This window comes from Podarcis bocagei (genome assembly GCF_964188305.1).
Source record: "Podarcis bocagei genome assembly, chromosome: 15".
NCBI lineage: Eukaryota > Metazoa > Chordata > Lepidosauria > Squamata > Lacertidae > Podarcis > Podarcis bocagei.
The window spans coordinates 39,227,523-39,242,454 of NC_138141.1; the positions used below are offsets into that span (position 1 = coordinate 39,227,523).

General features: G+C 46.3%; 1 protein-coding gene across 2 annotated transcripts in view; it reads right to left on the reverse strand.

Annotated features, from left to right (window-relative positions):
* CUEDC1 (CUE domain containing 1) overlaps nucleotides 1–14,932 on the reverse strand; it is a 57,380-nt gene that overhangs the window by 40,812 nt on the left and 1,636 nt on the right. The gene's annotated exons all lie outside the window — the stretch shown is intronic.

Genomic DNA, 14,932 nt, shown 5'->3' on the forward strand with positions numbered 1-14,932 from the left:
GGTCAGCTTAACAGATTCTTAACCACCCGAAGGCCCAGGAGCGGAATGAGAATGAAAATCTTAAAAGAATGCCCTTTTGCTTGTCTCATACATCCGTTTGCTTTCTCCTGTTGCCACCAACAACCCCATTAAGACTCATTCTTCCCTGCATTCCAAAAAGCCTTCTGTGTTTTTTTTACACCGTGTAGCAAAGTACCATGAAGTTTCACTGAAGGCCAAGACAGTCACCAGTTTTGTTTTGTTTCATTTATTTTCTGTTTGCACGTTACCAAGCAGGAAGTGGCCCAAAGCATTTTAATGCCTGAGATGAAAATAAAAAGCTGACTTACACAAAGTCAGAACATTGATCCATCTAGCTCAGTACTGTCTACACAGACCGGCAGCAGCTTTCTAAGGTTTTCAGAACGGGGACATTCCCCACCCCAGTCCTAATTAGAGATGCCAGGGATTGAACCTGGGACCTTCTGCAGGCAAAGCAAATGCTCCACCAATGAGCTACAGGGGAATGATGGACCAGATGGTGTCCCCGTTCCATGTATGGAAGCTGACTGTATTGGCAATTGAATCTGACTTCAACACTGGCAATGGGATAACATCCACCACCACAATGGTGACTGCAGGTGTAGGGAACCTTCAGATGCTATTGAACTCCCTTCAGCCCCAGCTATCCCTGGCCTGTACTCAGACCTTTAAGGCTCTATTACACCTCTAATAAAGACGTGGTTTGGCATGTAGGCAGGATTCTATTAAGGAAACAGTGATTTCCCCCCATCCAGTGATCATTGCAATCTGCGCTGCTTCTATTCCACTACAGTTCAGTTTCCACTAAAACCCACGTTATTCATCTCACTGCTGTGGCTGAAAACTTGTGTAATTAATTACAGTATTTGATTAATTAGCTTAAATGCACCTAACTGGAAGGGAAACGTCAAAAACAATGCAGAAAATAATGTGATGTTTAAGGCAAAGTCACATGGGGGGGAATGGTAGAGAATATTTCTGAAAGAGATGTAAGGCAGAACAGAGAATTGTGCCTTATTACATCCCCAGTGGTGAGAAACCTGCGGCCCTCCTAATTTTGCTGGTCTCCAACTCTCACCAACGATAGACTGCTCTGCCTCCTTTCTTTTAGCAAATGTTTTGTGCCACTGGGGAAGTGGTAATTCTGTATTGATTTGTTTTGGATGTTTGTATGTGATGCCAATAAAAGGTCTGATGATGAGGATGAACTCTCACTGACACTGGTAGGGAGTGATGGGAACTGTAGTTCATGAACATCTGGGGGGGCACATATTCCTCACTAGCGTAGAAGATACTGAGCTAGCATGGACCAGTTGTCTGACTTGGTTCTTAAGAGAGCATCTTATGCAAGAGCACTACAGTGGGTGCGTGCCTTTTATTATAAAGGCAATACCAGCCTTATAAAAATCATTGCGGTAGCCTGGATTGTGCTTTAAGAGAGGAGGGGGACAGACAGAGTTTGCTGCCAGGCGGGAGACAGAAGGGAAGCAACCTGTGGTGCGATTTCGGAAACCTGCCTGGCCAATTGCATCCGTGCCCAGAGTTCCCTTTGAGGCAAGAGAGCGGTGCAGCAGGTACCCAGAGAAAGCAACAAGCTGTCTACCGACAACGGCGCTCACTGCTACGCGAACGCAGAAGCTGTCCCTGCAGGGCTGCCGGCTGACAAGGTTGCCATCGAGTGGGATTGCTCTGGCAGTCGTCTCTGGTTCCCCAGGATTTCTTTTTTTAAAAAAGGATACCAGCTGCTGACATGAATTATCTACTCATCCTCCACAGCAGCTGGCCCAGCGCTAGGAGGGCAGGGAGCTTAGGAATGGAAGGGGGAGAGATAGGGTGAGCCAATGTGTTATACATACAGGGCTGAGTCTGCTTCTGATGTCCATTCAAAATGCCAACTTTGGCATCAGTGGTTTGGGGGGCAACACACCCCTGGATTTTTACCCCTTTCCTGCATCATGCAAATCTCACACACAGTATGTATACGTTTTGCACTTGGCTGTCTAATACTGCGGATGAAACATAAAAAGCAGCCCGCTCCCATACCCCCAGACATTTTGGCAAATTCAAAAAATCCACCTGGGCAGAAATTTCACCCCTGGAAAAGAGGACCTGTCCTGGAAAAGGAGGACCTATGGCAACCCTAACTTTGAAAACTTAAAGAAGAAAAGTCACTTGATCCAGGGCCAGTCCACACTTGCCGTATTTTTTGCTCTATAAGATGCACTTTTTCCCTCCTAAAAAGGGAAAGTGTGTGTGCGTCTTATGGGGCGAATGCAGGCTGCGCAGCTATCGCTGAAGCCAGAAGAGCAAGAGGGATCGCTGCGCACCGATCCCTCTTGCTCTTCTGGCTTCAGGGATAGCCATGCAAAGCCTCTTGAGCGCAGCGGGAGTGCTCCTGCCTCTTCGCTCAAGAGGCTTTGCGTTGCTTTCTTGTTTCTTGTTTTCCTCCTCTAAAAACTAGGTGCGTCTTATGGGCGGGTGCATCTTATAGAGTGAAAAATACGGTATATTGGCCTGCCTCTTTTCTTAATGATGACACGCACCATTCATAACGTAAGAATATTATTCACAACTGGGAGCAGGGCATTAGGGTGGGGTAAGTGAAGACAAGCTCCAACAATTAACTGTAAAGCTTTTCACTGCTCCTGCTCAGGCTGCACAGAAAAAACATTTTGGTTCCTGAAAATCATTCAGATTGGGCAGATAGAATAGAACAGACAGAATTCTACAGGATGTGGCATTAGTGAAAACAGTCGAGATTCAATGATCCCCAGGCATGTACCTCCAGATAGTGGAGGTGCCAGGCACCATCCTGTGACCCAGGCATCTTCACTTGGTCGCCAGTGGCCAATAGTCAGGTACAAAGCGCACCTGGCTAATTTCGAACACTGACATCAGGGTTTCCTAGGCTTGCCATAGTTCAGGAGAATTCCTGACATGTCCCGATTTCTGGGTGTAAAAGTGGTGTTGGGGAAATTTTGCCGAATTGGCAAAATGTCGGGGGAAACCCAAAGGTTAAAAGCTCCAAAAGCTTTGGTTTCCCCAAAAATGCTCAACAACAAAAAAGAAAGAAGAAAGAAAAATAGTCTTGGTCTCTTCCACTCAATCCGTCACAGCCTGTCTTCACATGCAGGTGAAATCCCTCACAACTCCCTAACTCACTGAGGGCTTGAGACCCACCTGCTGCCCTCACCTGGTTTAGCCAGCCAATCAAAGCAGTTTCCTGGGATGTGTGGCCACTGTCACATGCTGACAGCTTCTAGGAGCCACAGGTGAGAGCTGAGTGCAGGATGGGGACCAAAGCTTTCAAGTTTGATCAGCAGTGAAAAGTTTTGCCTGCTGACTTCTGCACTGTTAAATTTTCTGTGTTAAAAACACAGGAGCAGGTCAGGTTACATTTTTGCTGATCAGTTGGCTACCCTGTCAGTGAGTTCTTAGATCAGGGTTTCCCAAACGTGGACCTCCAGCTGTTTTCGGACTACAATTCCCATCATCCCTGAACACTGGTCCTGCTACTAGGGATGATGGGAGTTGTAATCCAAAACAGCTGGAGAACCAAGTTTGGCCTACACTGTCTGGCAGCAGCTCTTCAAGGAACATACCCATCTGTACCAGGAGATACCAGGACTGGACCTGGAACCTTCTGCATGCAAAGCAGGTGCTCCACCACTGAGAAGTGGCCCCTCAAGTAAGACCCAAATGCCAAAAACCAGCCTGCTGAACCAGCCTGGCTTCCCCAAACTGGTAACGAAGCAAGGGTGGACTCTACAGGACTTCTAGCCAATCAGATGATCAGAACAAGGGCCAATCAGAGCCTGAGAAAGGATTGAGCCGTCAGCAACCTAAGAGGCAGTCCGGTTTTTGCCTTTGGCTGAGGCAGGTCAAACATGCTGTTTGCAACAGCTGCATGCTGGAACTTGCTTGTTTGCAGCTGCAAAAATGAGGCCGGCCTGTTTTCCATGAAACGAAGGTGAATTCTACAGCCTGGCAGGGATCAGGCCAAAGAAGCAAGCCATTTTCATGGTTCAGGGTGTGCAGAGTGCTGTACCATCCCCACCACCCATCACTCAGTGTTTGTGTTCTGCATCCCATCACTCAGAATAAAAATCCAATAAAATACAAAGACAGGAAGCGAACAGAAATATTGCAGCGGAGCAACAGAGTGAAAACTCAAGGAAGCACAGCAACACAACGACACTTGCTTCAGCTGTCTTTAAAAAATAAATAAATGCTACTTTAGAAGGCCTGAGAAACCTGTAGCTCTCTTAAGACGCTGCAGGACTACAACTCTCCCCATCCCTGACCATTGACAATTGCTGGCTGGAGCTTATGGGAGTTGGAGTTTAAGCGGGTAAATGCAAAGGTAAAGGGACCCCTAACCGTTAGGTCCAGTTGTGGCCGACTCTGGGGTTGCGGCGCTCATCTCGCTTTACTGGCCAAGGGAGCCGGCGTACAGCTTCCGGGTCATGTGGCCAGCATGACTAAGCCGCTTCTGGCAAACCAGAGCAGCGCACGGAAACGCCGTTTACCTTCCCGCCGGAGCGGTTCCTATTTATCTACTTGCACTTTGACGTGCTTTTGAACTGCTAGGTTGGCAGGAGCAGGGACCGAGCAACGGGAGCTCACCCCGTTGTGGGGATTCGAACCGCCGACCTTCTGATTGGCAGGTCCTAGGCTCTGTGGTTTAACCCACAGCGTCACCCTAAAAGTTTCATTCACTCACCCTTCTGTCATCCAGGGCCTACGGAGAAAAGTCCTGGATGATGATCCAAGCAGAAGGTATAGGGAAAGACAGAAGCTAAACTACCTCACAGGGTTGTTGTGAGGATAAGATGGGGACAGGAAGAGTCGTGAGCACCATCGTGAGCTCCTTGGAAGAAAGGAGGAATGTAGGTGCAGTTTTCAAGCAAGTAAATGAATAAAAATTCAACCCAGGTACCCCGAAGAGCATACGAACAGCCCTGCTAAGCTTTTATAATAATAATAATAATAATAATAATAATAATAATAATAATAATTTATTATTTATACCCCGCCCATCTGGCTGGGCTTCCCCAGCCACTCTGGGCGGTTTCCAAAAGAATATTAAAATACTATAATTCATTATGTTCTCCGAGTGAATTAATGTAGGGGCAAGATTCGAATTCGGCTCCTCCTGATTTGTACTTCAGTTTCTTGGCTATACAACAGCGACAGCAACGAAAACAACAAGAACCACTTGATCGTTAAGTAAGCACCCAGACGGGCTTACAAAAATGAGACATATGTTAAATAATACATCATACAATAGAACAAAAAAAAACAAACAAAATTAAAATACCATGAGAAGCCACAGCTAAATCATTACACTATTCTAACTCTATGACACACACACGCACAGCTGTCCTAATTACAGGATGAATTAAGAGTGACTCACACACAACCTAATCAACTGCCAGGCCCATTGCAAAGCTACCCAGAGAAATATTTATTTCTGCAGAACATAACTCGATTTCCTGCTTCCCTCCCACCTACTGCGGAAACTTCGTAGTAAGATTTTGGCCTGGGTTTGTTTTTTTAATAGGAAAAACATGTAGCCCTACTCCTTCTCCTCCCTAAAAGTAATGCAAGCCTGTGCCCCACTCCTTCTTTGTAAGCAATGGGGATTCCAGCACATTAAAATAATGAGCTATTACCGCAGCAAAGCCTGTTGTGTTGGCCATTTTTAAAAAAATGCATAGCCAAACAGCTCCAGCTGTTTTGGGACTACAATTCCCATCATCCCTGACCACTAGTCCTATTAGCTAGGGATGATGGGAGTTGTAGTCCCCAAACAGCTAGAGGGCGAGGTTTGGCCATCACTGTGCTAGGTGGTTATGAGAGCACTCTGCAATATCCCTACTGACACCATTGTGACATCAGGTGATTGACAGGAGGGCAGCCCCGCCCACCTGACAAACTTGGTCCGCAAAGACTGCAAAATTTAACAATCTGGAGAGATTTCCTCATCAACTTGCCACCTTATCTCTTCAACTGGAGGTGCCAGGAATAAAAGCTAGGACTTTCTGCAAGCACTGCACATGCATAGAATTATGACTCCTCCCCAGGGACACATGTTGATACAATTGGATAGCCTTGATTTCACTCCTGCCTCTCAAACCAGCTTATGGCATTGCACCCATTTCACAGACTAAAAACACCCATGTCTTGCATTTCCAGTTTGACTCCAACCAAAGACCAACTCATCAACGAGCCCTATGTGTTTTCTTATCTGCCTTGGTAGCTCAGTTGGTACAGCATAAGACGATTAATCTTAGGGTTGTGGGTTCGAGACACGTTGGGCAAAAGATTCCTGCATTGCAGATGGCTGGACCAGATGACCCTGCTGCCCCTTCTAGCTCCACAAGTCTATGATTTTATGATGCACACTGAAATCTGAACTACTATGGCTTTATTAAATTGCATCAATTGTTTTGATGAATTGGTTGTTCTTTGCTTTATATGCTACTGTATTTGATATTATCGTGATTGCAATTATTGTTCTTTTATACCGCTATTGTGATTATTGTGAGCAGCTTTGAGCACAACATTCATGTTAAATCAAAGTCCAACCTGCAACGTGAGAATGTTAATTCTGGTCTCAACTCGTGCCTCTTACTTCAGATCCAGCATGCAACGTATAACCTCCTTGCCTATTAGAACGAGCTCAGAAAAATTAGAACCCATGTATTATTATCTACTTATTTAATGGGCTGAAATTCTGCCATTTGCAAATGACAACTGGAAACATTCCCACCTGGAATCACAGAATTTTAGAGTCAGAAGGTGTGAGAAACTCCCGAGGCAGCAGGACTGAGAATAGGAAATCTATCCTTGGTCACTCCCTGTATAAATCAAGTGTGAATGCAGGGGTTTTCGATGAGTGACAGCAAACACTAAGAATCTGCAGCGAGGAGTTCCCAAGGCAATTTATTTCCAGTTCTGGGAATAAATTAAAGCCGAGGCACACTGGATACGATAACGTACTTTATTTTAACAGACACTTCCAATGGTTTCACTAATAAAAGCACAACACTTAGGATCAGTCATAAACACCATTCCAGGCTTAAAAGAGAAATTTACTTACAAGTCTCTTCAACAAACCAGGAAATCTAGTGCTCTCTTAGAATGGCTATCTGCTCTACCCCGCTTGTAAAAAAACAAAAAGTCTAGCCACTTTCTAGAACCTTTCCCTCCGCCTGAGGAATTTGCCATGTCTATCCTACCAACTTCCCAATCCGGGCCCTATCTTGAAGCTAAACTGTAAAATCAAACTTTTCCGACCTCTCTCCCTCCTGACTGGATGGTTCCCATCCCAGCCATGATTAGCTAAGGGTCTCCAAGCAGCTGACCCAATGTTCTGTACAGTGTTAGAAATTAGCCAGGCACCAGATGTGCTTTACGACTGGTGTGGGTCCAATTACGACCACATAGAGATCTCTGGATGTCCGGCTGCCATCTCCCTCTGGCTGGTATCTCCAGCTTTCTTAAATAAATAAGCCCTTCTGCTTACCTGCTCATTATCCCACCTTTTCCCCCAAGGAGTGCATGGCCCATCCCACCCCCTCAGATAATGACTACAATGACTCTGTGAGGTAGGTTCAGAGGCTGTGACTGACTTCAAGGTCACCCAGTGAACTTCATGGCCGAGTGGGGATTTGAACCCTGATCTCCCAGGTCATAGTCCAACACTCTAACTGCTGCACCACACTGCCTTCCTACAGCACTTCCAGTTCAGTAGGTGGGTGGCACAGTGATTCTCTGGGCTATTCCCTGCCCCCCGCCTCCTTTTTGGGAACCACGGACAAACTTCCGAAAGAGGAGGTCAAGGTTAAGTTTTTGGACCTGTTTCTGGACTCGCACTATAGCAGAACTGGAAAACGCCCATCTTTTGCTCCCTCAACCAGCATGGGGGTGCAAAACTGGGACATTCGGGATTGGGTGGAGAAGAAGGGGCACCTTCTGCCAATTCGGGCTGTCCCGAATAATTTGGGACACTTGTGGGGTCTGTGGTAAAGGTGGGCACAACTAGACATCCGTTTATTTTAGCTTACCTAGCAAAGGTTCAGGTTAAGGGAAGGAATGTACCGTATTTTTCGCCCCATAGGACGCACTTTTTCCCCTCCAAAAATGAAGGGGAAATGTGTGTGCGTCCTATGGGGCGAATGCAGGCTTTCGCTGAAGCCTGGAGAGCGAGAGGGGTCGGTGCGCACTGACCCCTCTCGCTCTCCAGGCTTCAGGAAGATATCCGCAAGCCTTGCAAGCCCGGTGGGAGTTCCCGCGGGCTCACAAGGCTTGCGGGCAGCAGCCTGCAGCCCCTGCGAGTGTCCGCAAGCCTTGCGCGCCGGGCAGGAGGTCCCGCCGAGCGCGCGAGGCTTGGGGCGGCAGCCTGTCACCCGAAGCACGGGGAGCCCTCCGGAGGGCTCCCCGTGCTTTGGGCGAGTGTCTGCAAGCCTTGCGCGCCCAGCAGGAGGTCCCGCCCGGTGCGCGAGGCTTGGGGCGGCAGCTTGTCGCCCGAATCACCGGAAGCCCTCTGGAGGGCTCCCCGTGCTTTGGGCGAGTGTCTGCAAACCTTGCGCGCCCGGCAGGAGGTCCCGCCCAGTGCGCGAGGCTTGGGGCGGCAGCCTGTCGCCCGAATCACGGGGAGCCCTCCGGAGGGTGCCCCGTGCTTCGGGCAGATGAGCGCAAGGCTTGGGGCAGCAGCCAGGGCAGAGGGGGGGGGGGAAATAATTTTTTTTCATTCATTTTCCCCCCAAAAAACAAGGTGCGTCCTATGGGCCGGTGCGCCCTATAGGACGAAAAATACGGTAGATTCCCCAGAGAACACCAGGGCTTTCAAAATTCCCTAGGCTAGGGATGGGCACTCCAAATATTGATTCTATTCCAACCAGCATGGCCAGTAGTCAGACTAGTCAGAATTGGCAGGGGTTATAATCCAGCAACCTCTGGAGGGCAACAGGTTCTCCAAGTTCCCTGCCCCAGACCATTCATTCTGCCCCAGCCCTCTTTTAGAATTTGAGCAGCGCAAACAATAGAGGCCTTCCGATTGCTCAGTCCCTCTGTGACAGCCCAGCAGCCCAACCAATCATCGTTAAGAGGTCTCAACAACACCATTGCCACCCCGAAAGTCCTTTGCTGAATGCACAAAGGCTATCTTGAAAGGCCATCCGTAGGCCTCAACAACAAAGCGTCCGCTTCCGTTACCTATGACAACCCGACTGCGTGCTTAGCTAATTAGATTTTAAATTAAAAATCTTGCAAGGGAGATTTGAGATGCTGGAAGAACAGAGGATAATAACTCCCCCAACACGGAGCCAGGAAACTAATAGCCAGCCCAGGATTTAGAGGCAGGAGGAGGAGGAAGTCATTTTGTTGCGGTAAATGAAGGAACACCTTTTAATTTATTTTGGATTTAGGACATTAGCTCTTGAGCCATTACAATAAGCATCAGGCGGCAAAGCCGTGCAGCGGAAAAGACTGCAAATACCCAAGAGCAGACGTCCCAGAAATGCACTGATGTGGCCTCAGAGAAATGGCTGTGTCTGTATTTGCGCAACTTCATGAGCTTCAGAGGACATAAATGCACCAATTTCAAGAGCTATTTGGACTGCTCCCTAAATTGGTTTTCTTTTACTGAATCCTGCCTGCTGTATCTATATCTTAGCAAATAATTTAATAACAATAACAATAATAACAATAACAACAACAACAACAATAGTAGTAGTAGTAGTAGTAGTAATAGTAGTAGTATATTTGTACCCCACCCATCTGACTGGGTTGCCCCAGCCACTCTGGGCAGTTTCCAGCATATATAAAAACGTAACAAAACATTAAACCTTAAAAAGCTTCCCTATACAGGGCTGCCTTCAGATGTTTCCTAAATGTTATGTAATTCCTTAACATCTGATGGGAGGGCATTCCACAGGCTGGTTGCCACTGCTGAGAAGGCCCTCTGCCAGTTCCCTGTAGCTTCACTTCTCACAGCATGGGACCCGCCAGAAGGCCCTTGGTGCTGGATCTGTGTCCGTGCTGAATGATGGGGGTGGAGACGCTCCTTCAGGTATACAGGGCCGAGGCCACTTTAAAGGTCAGCACCAACACTTTGAATTGTGCTCGGAAATGTACTGGGAGCCAATGTAGGTCTTTCAGGACTGGTGTTATGTGGTCTTGGCGGCCGCTCCCAGTCTGGCTGCCGCATTCTGGAATAACTGCAGTTTCCGGGTCACCTTCTAAGGTAGCCCCACATAGAGCGCATTGCAGTAGTTCAAGTGGGAGATAACTAGAGCATGCACCACTCTGGCGAGACAGTCTGTGGGCAGGTAGGGTCTCAGCCTGTGTACCAGATGGAGCTGATAAACAGCTGCCCTGGACGCAGAATTGACCTGTGCCTCCATGGACAGCTGTGAGTCCAGAATGACTCCCAGACCTGGTCCTTCAGGGGCACAGTTATGCCATTCAGGACCAGGGTGTCCCCCCACACCTGCTGGCCCCCCGTCCCTAAAAACAGTACTTCTGTCTTGTCGGGATTCAACTTCAATCCATTAGCCGCCATCCATCCCATTTCTCCACCACTGGATTCTGATAGTTTTCCCATTTAAAAAAACACCACAGGGTTGATTTGGAAAATACCAACCAATAACGCAACGCTGGGCTTCCTCAGTCCTCTGCCCCAACAATCCTCCAAGCACTTTATCACATGCAAGTTTTACTTATGTAACCAGATGTGCTGAGCCCCTCTGAGCCCTGGCTGGTGGTGTCAATGGACTCCAGCTCCCATCAGTCCAGCCAGCATGAACAATGGTGTTTATCTCATTCCTTCCCTAGGTAGCATGCAGCCGGGACATTTTGCACATGGGTTACCACACTGGTGCACCCAGTGGCAATTTTGATTCTCCTGCTTACAAAGAGGATTCAGCCATGGCTTTCATCCCTTACCCTTTAAAGCCCTTCACAGCCTAGGACCCTCGTACCTATGGGACCGCCTCTCCCGGTATGCCCCACGGAGAGCCTCAAGGTCCATAAATAGCAACACCCTAGTGGTCCCGGGCCCTAAGGAAGTTAGATTGGCTTCAACCAGAGCCAGGGCCTTTTCAACTCTGGCTCCGGCCTGGTGGAACGCTCTGGCTCATGAGACCAGGGCCCTGCAGGATCTGATTTCTTTCCGCAGGGCCTGTAAGACAGAGTTGTTCCGCCTGGCCTTTGGCTTGGAGCCAATTTGATTCCCTCCCCCTCTTTCTTTTTCCTTTTTCCTTCTGTGATGAGGCTGCATTTTAATATTTTAATGTTTCAATATTTTAATTGTTGTATTTTAATCTTGTTTTTAAATTGTATTCATTCAGCTTGTTTTTATTATTGCTTGTTAGCTGCCCTGAGCCCGGCTTTGGCTGGGGAGGGCGGGGTATAAATAAAAATAATAATAATTATTATTATTATTACCACAGTTCTCCTTGGTGTCCAGTGTGATTTAAATATGGGGATGTTGCCACCTAAGAAACACATGGCACATGTTATACATGTTTACTCAGAAGTACCCCCACTGTCTTACATAGGGCTTACTCTCAGGAAGGTGTACAGAGGATTGCAGCCTCCACTTCAGATCTCCATCAGACAGATGGAACTGGTTGGCCCACTCTTTCACCACTCATTTTAAGTCTTCTTCTGCTCCATTCAAGGTCTGAACTTGAACTTAAGCCGATCTCCTCTCTCTGATTTGCTGAGCTTTCGCAAGGTGCTCTGAGGTTAGACCTAGCAGCTCAGTTCTTGCAAAGCTTGATTCCCGCTTCTCTTCGACAGCATAGTGACCAAACACTTGGTAGCACCCGAGATTAAAGAGACCAAGAGGAAAACAATATACAAGGAGGTGAGGAAGATTCAGGAAGTGAAGTGGAAGCAGTTTCTGCCCACACACAGACACCTCTCCCAGGCCAGTTTTCACCAGCACATCTGGAGGGCTGCAAATCTATATATTTACTACAGTATTAGATGGCATCTGGAAAATGTACTCTTTACATTAAGAGGCGAAGAGAAGGTATGTTCCGAGCTGGAAACATTTGCAGACTTTCATCCAAAGCCGAGTTATTGTCAGCCCACAGGAATGTCGAATTCTTTATTAACAAAGGGAAATAAACCACATCGTTTTAGAAAACAGACATCTGTGATCCAGGCTGTCAGCAAGCAGTTCCCAAATTAATTCCGATACACTAAGAGACATTGAGGACACAGGGATCAAATCCAGAGGCTTAGTCCATGCATCTGTCCCACTCACTGGCTTCCACAACACACCTCTGGAGCAACCTAGATCTCGAGCCTGCTCAAAGATGCTTCAGAGCTGGAACCCAGTTCCAGGCATATTCACTCAGAAGTCTCCCAGCATTCAGTGGGGCCTGTTCCAAGGAAAGCACGCCCAGGATAATAGCAAACCAACAATAAACTATTAAATGGGCTTGCATTACTTGGGAGGGGGTGGTATTCTAACCAGTGCCAATCATATCACAATAATTATGGGTCTTTTAAAAAGTTACCACAGCAAATGCTCTTAAAGCATGCTGTTTCTGGGAAATTTAATTTGGCAATTTAACTCCCAGGGTATCAAAAAAAAAAAATAAACAAAACCCTGGCCTTTGCATCACCTTTGTGCCTTCCAGATGTTTTCAACTACAACTTCTATCAGCTCTAGCTCAATAGTCAGGGATGATGGGAGTTGTAGCCTAGCGACATCTGAAGGTCGCCAGATTGGAAAAAATATGCTTTAAACCTTGATTATCTTTTCTCTTTGCCCCCACCACCTCCCAAAATCTGAAATGCTGCCCTGTGATCAAACCCCACTTTTAAAAGATGCTCATTGGCACCAGAAGGGCAGAATGCAGGTGGCCGCAACTGGGCACGCACCAGTTGCAAAACACGCCAGAGGAATTTTGAGCACTGCACAGAAGGACCAAGAGGGTGGATGCAACACTCAAGTGGGTCTGTAGACGAAGAAGGTCACCTTTCAGAGACCTATGCAAAATGAGTAATAAAAAATAGGTCAAGATGTTTTACAAGTTTAAAGAACTATTCAGATATTGTTTTATCCATGGGTGAATTTATGCAAATTTAGTTAATCAACCAACCAAAATTCATACAATCAGCCAACTAAGGTTTCTTTAATTGGGTCACTAATAAACAGGAGCAGTTGATGTACAGAACACAGGATGAAATATATAGTCTAGTAGCCTCATCCCTTGTATTGCTTGGAGTAGTTACAATCAGTGCAATTTCGAAAGGTTCAGCCCACCATCTTGATTCAAAGTGATTGATCGATTCAGTTGTATCCAAACACAGGCAAAAACTTGCTCATGGATCTCAGGAATCATCACACAAATTTTGATTATATTTTAAGAGATGTCCGAATGCATAGCTAACAGGCAGCTGTCCAAATACATAGCAGATTTACGGTGCAATCCTATACATGTCTGCTTAGAAGCTAAGCCCTGTTGAATTCAAGTGTGTATAGGATTGCAGAGCCTGAATAATTCTATTCCAGGAGGAAGATCGTATTTCGTTTTGTATTCATTTCCCACCTTCATACTTAAACTTTATTCCACATTTTGGAATTGCATCTGCATCTAATTAAATATATTCTGTTAAGGTGTTGCACAAAAGAATGGAACATAAAATCACTTCTGTGTGGTAGAATCAAGGTACCAGTAATATCTTTCAGATGCCTGCAACTAAGGCTATCAAATTGCTCCTTCTAAAATCTTTTATCTGCCCAAGTGAGAGAGGTGCTGTGAGAAAGATGAGAGGGTCAAAGTTAATAAACTGATCTTGGAAAACCTGTGGTCTGCCCAATTCTACAAAGAACAGCAACAAGGAAAAGGACATTGGTGACATCACCAGCCAATAAACCAATCCATGGTCTCTGCCACCTTCCTTACTTGCAAGTTTCAAAATTCCAAGCAGATTTCAAGCATTTCCATCCTTGGATGGGCATGTCATCAACAGCTATCAATGAAATAAAATCCTGTCACAACAGTTAACAATGAAAACTCCCAGGCAACATCCAAACCATCAAAATGACTTTGACAGAAGAAGGAAGAATCTTCTCAGAAACAAGGTGTCATCCTTCCCCTAGAAAAGCACTTTCTGCATTTATTTCCTTGTGCTGGGAACTGTCTGTGCCATTTTACCTGGCAGACAATGTGGGCAGCGATGCTTCTGCATCAATTCTCAGGTGGGGAGCAATACTCCAACTGGCCAAGAGTGAGTCAGACAATGAGAACCAAATCTTTTCAATCATAACAGTGCGGCTCGGAAACTCGGAAACAATCTGACAGTTCAGTCACTTCCAACTTCAGCCCAAGAACCCAATGGAACCTAGTAGACCACCAGTGGATCCCACACAGCAAACTTTCTGCTACCTTTTTTGTCGAATTGGAGCGTTTGAGAGACACTAGTGGATGCTTTTACCTGCACAAAGGTAGCCAATTTCCCATGCCACTCAAGCAGTAGCATTTATGTGACAAAGTAGAGACAGATTTCAGAAATGGAACTGCATTGGTGTGTATCAAAATTGAAGAAACTAATAAACTAATAAACCAGCCATAACTAGGTCCTGTTTATTACAACTGATAGCCCACCATTCGGGATACAAAACTCTCATTTTTCTTTTTTAACCAAGCACTGGCATTACATAGTAGAGTAAAATCAGTTCATCTTACCTCCCACAAGAACTATGTAGCCTTAAACAAGCCATTCTTTCTCTGCCTCAGTTATGCCCTCTGCAAGGTGGAGATAATACCATAGGCATACCTGACAGGGGTGTCACGTGGATTACAATAATACATTATTGGCAGCATCAGAACACTCCAGTTCAATGCAAACACTTATTACTATTACTATATTTAATTTTTAA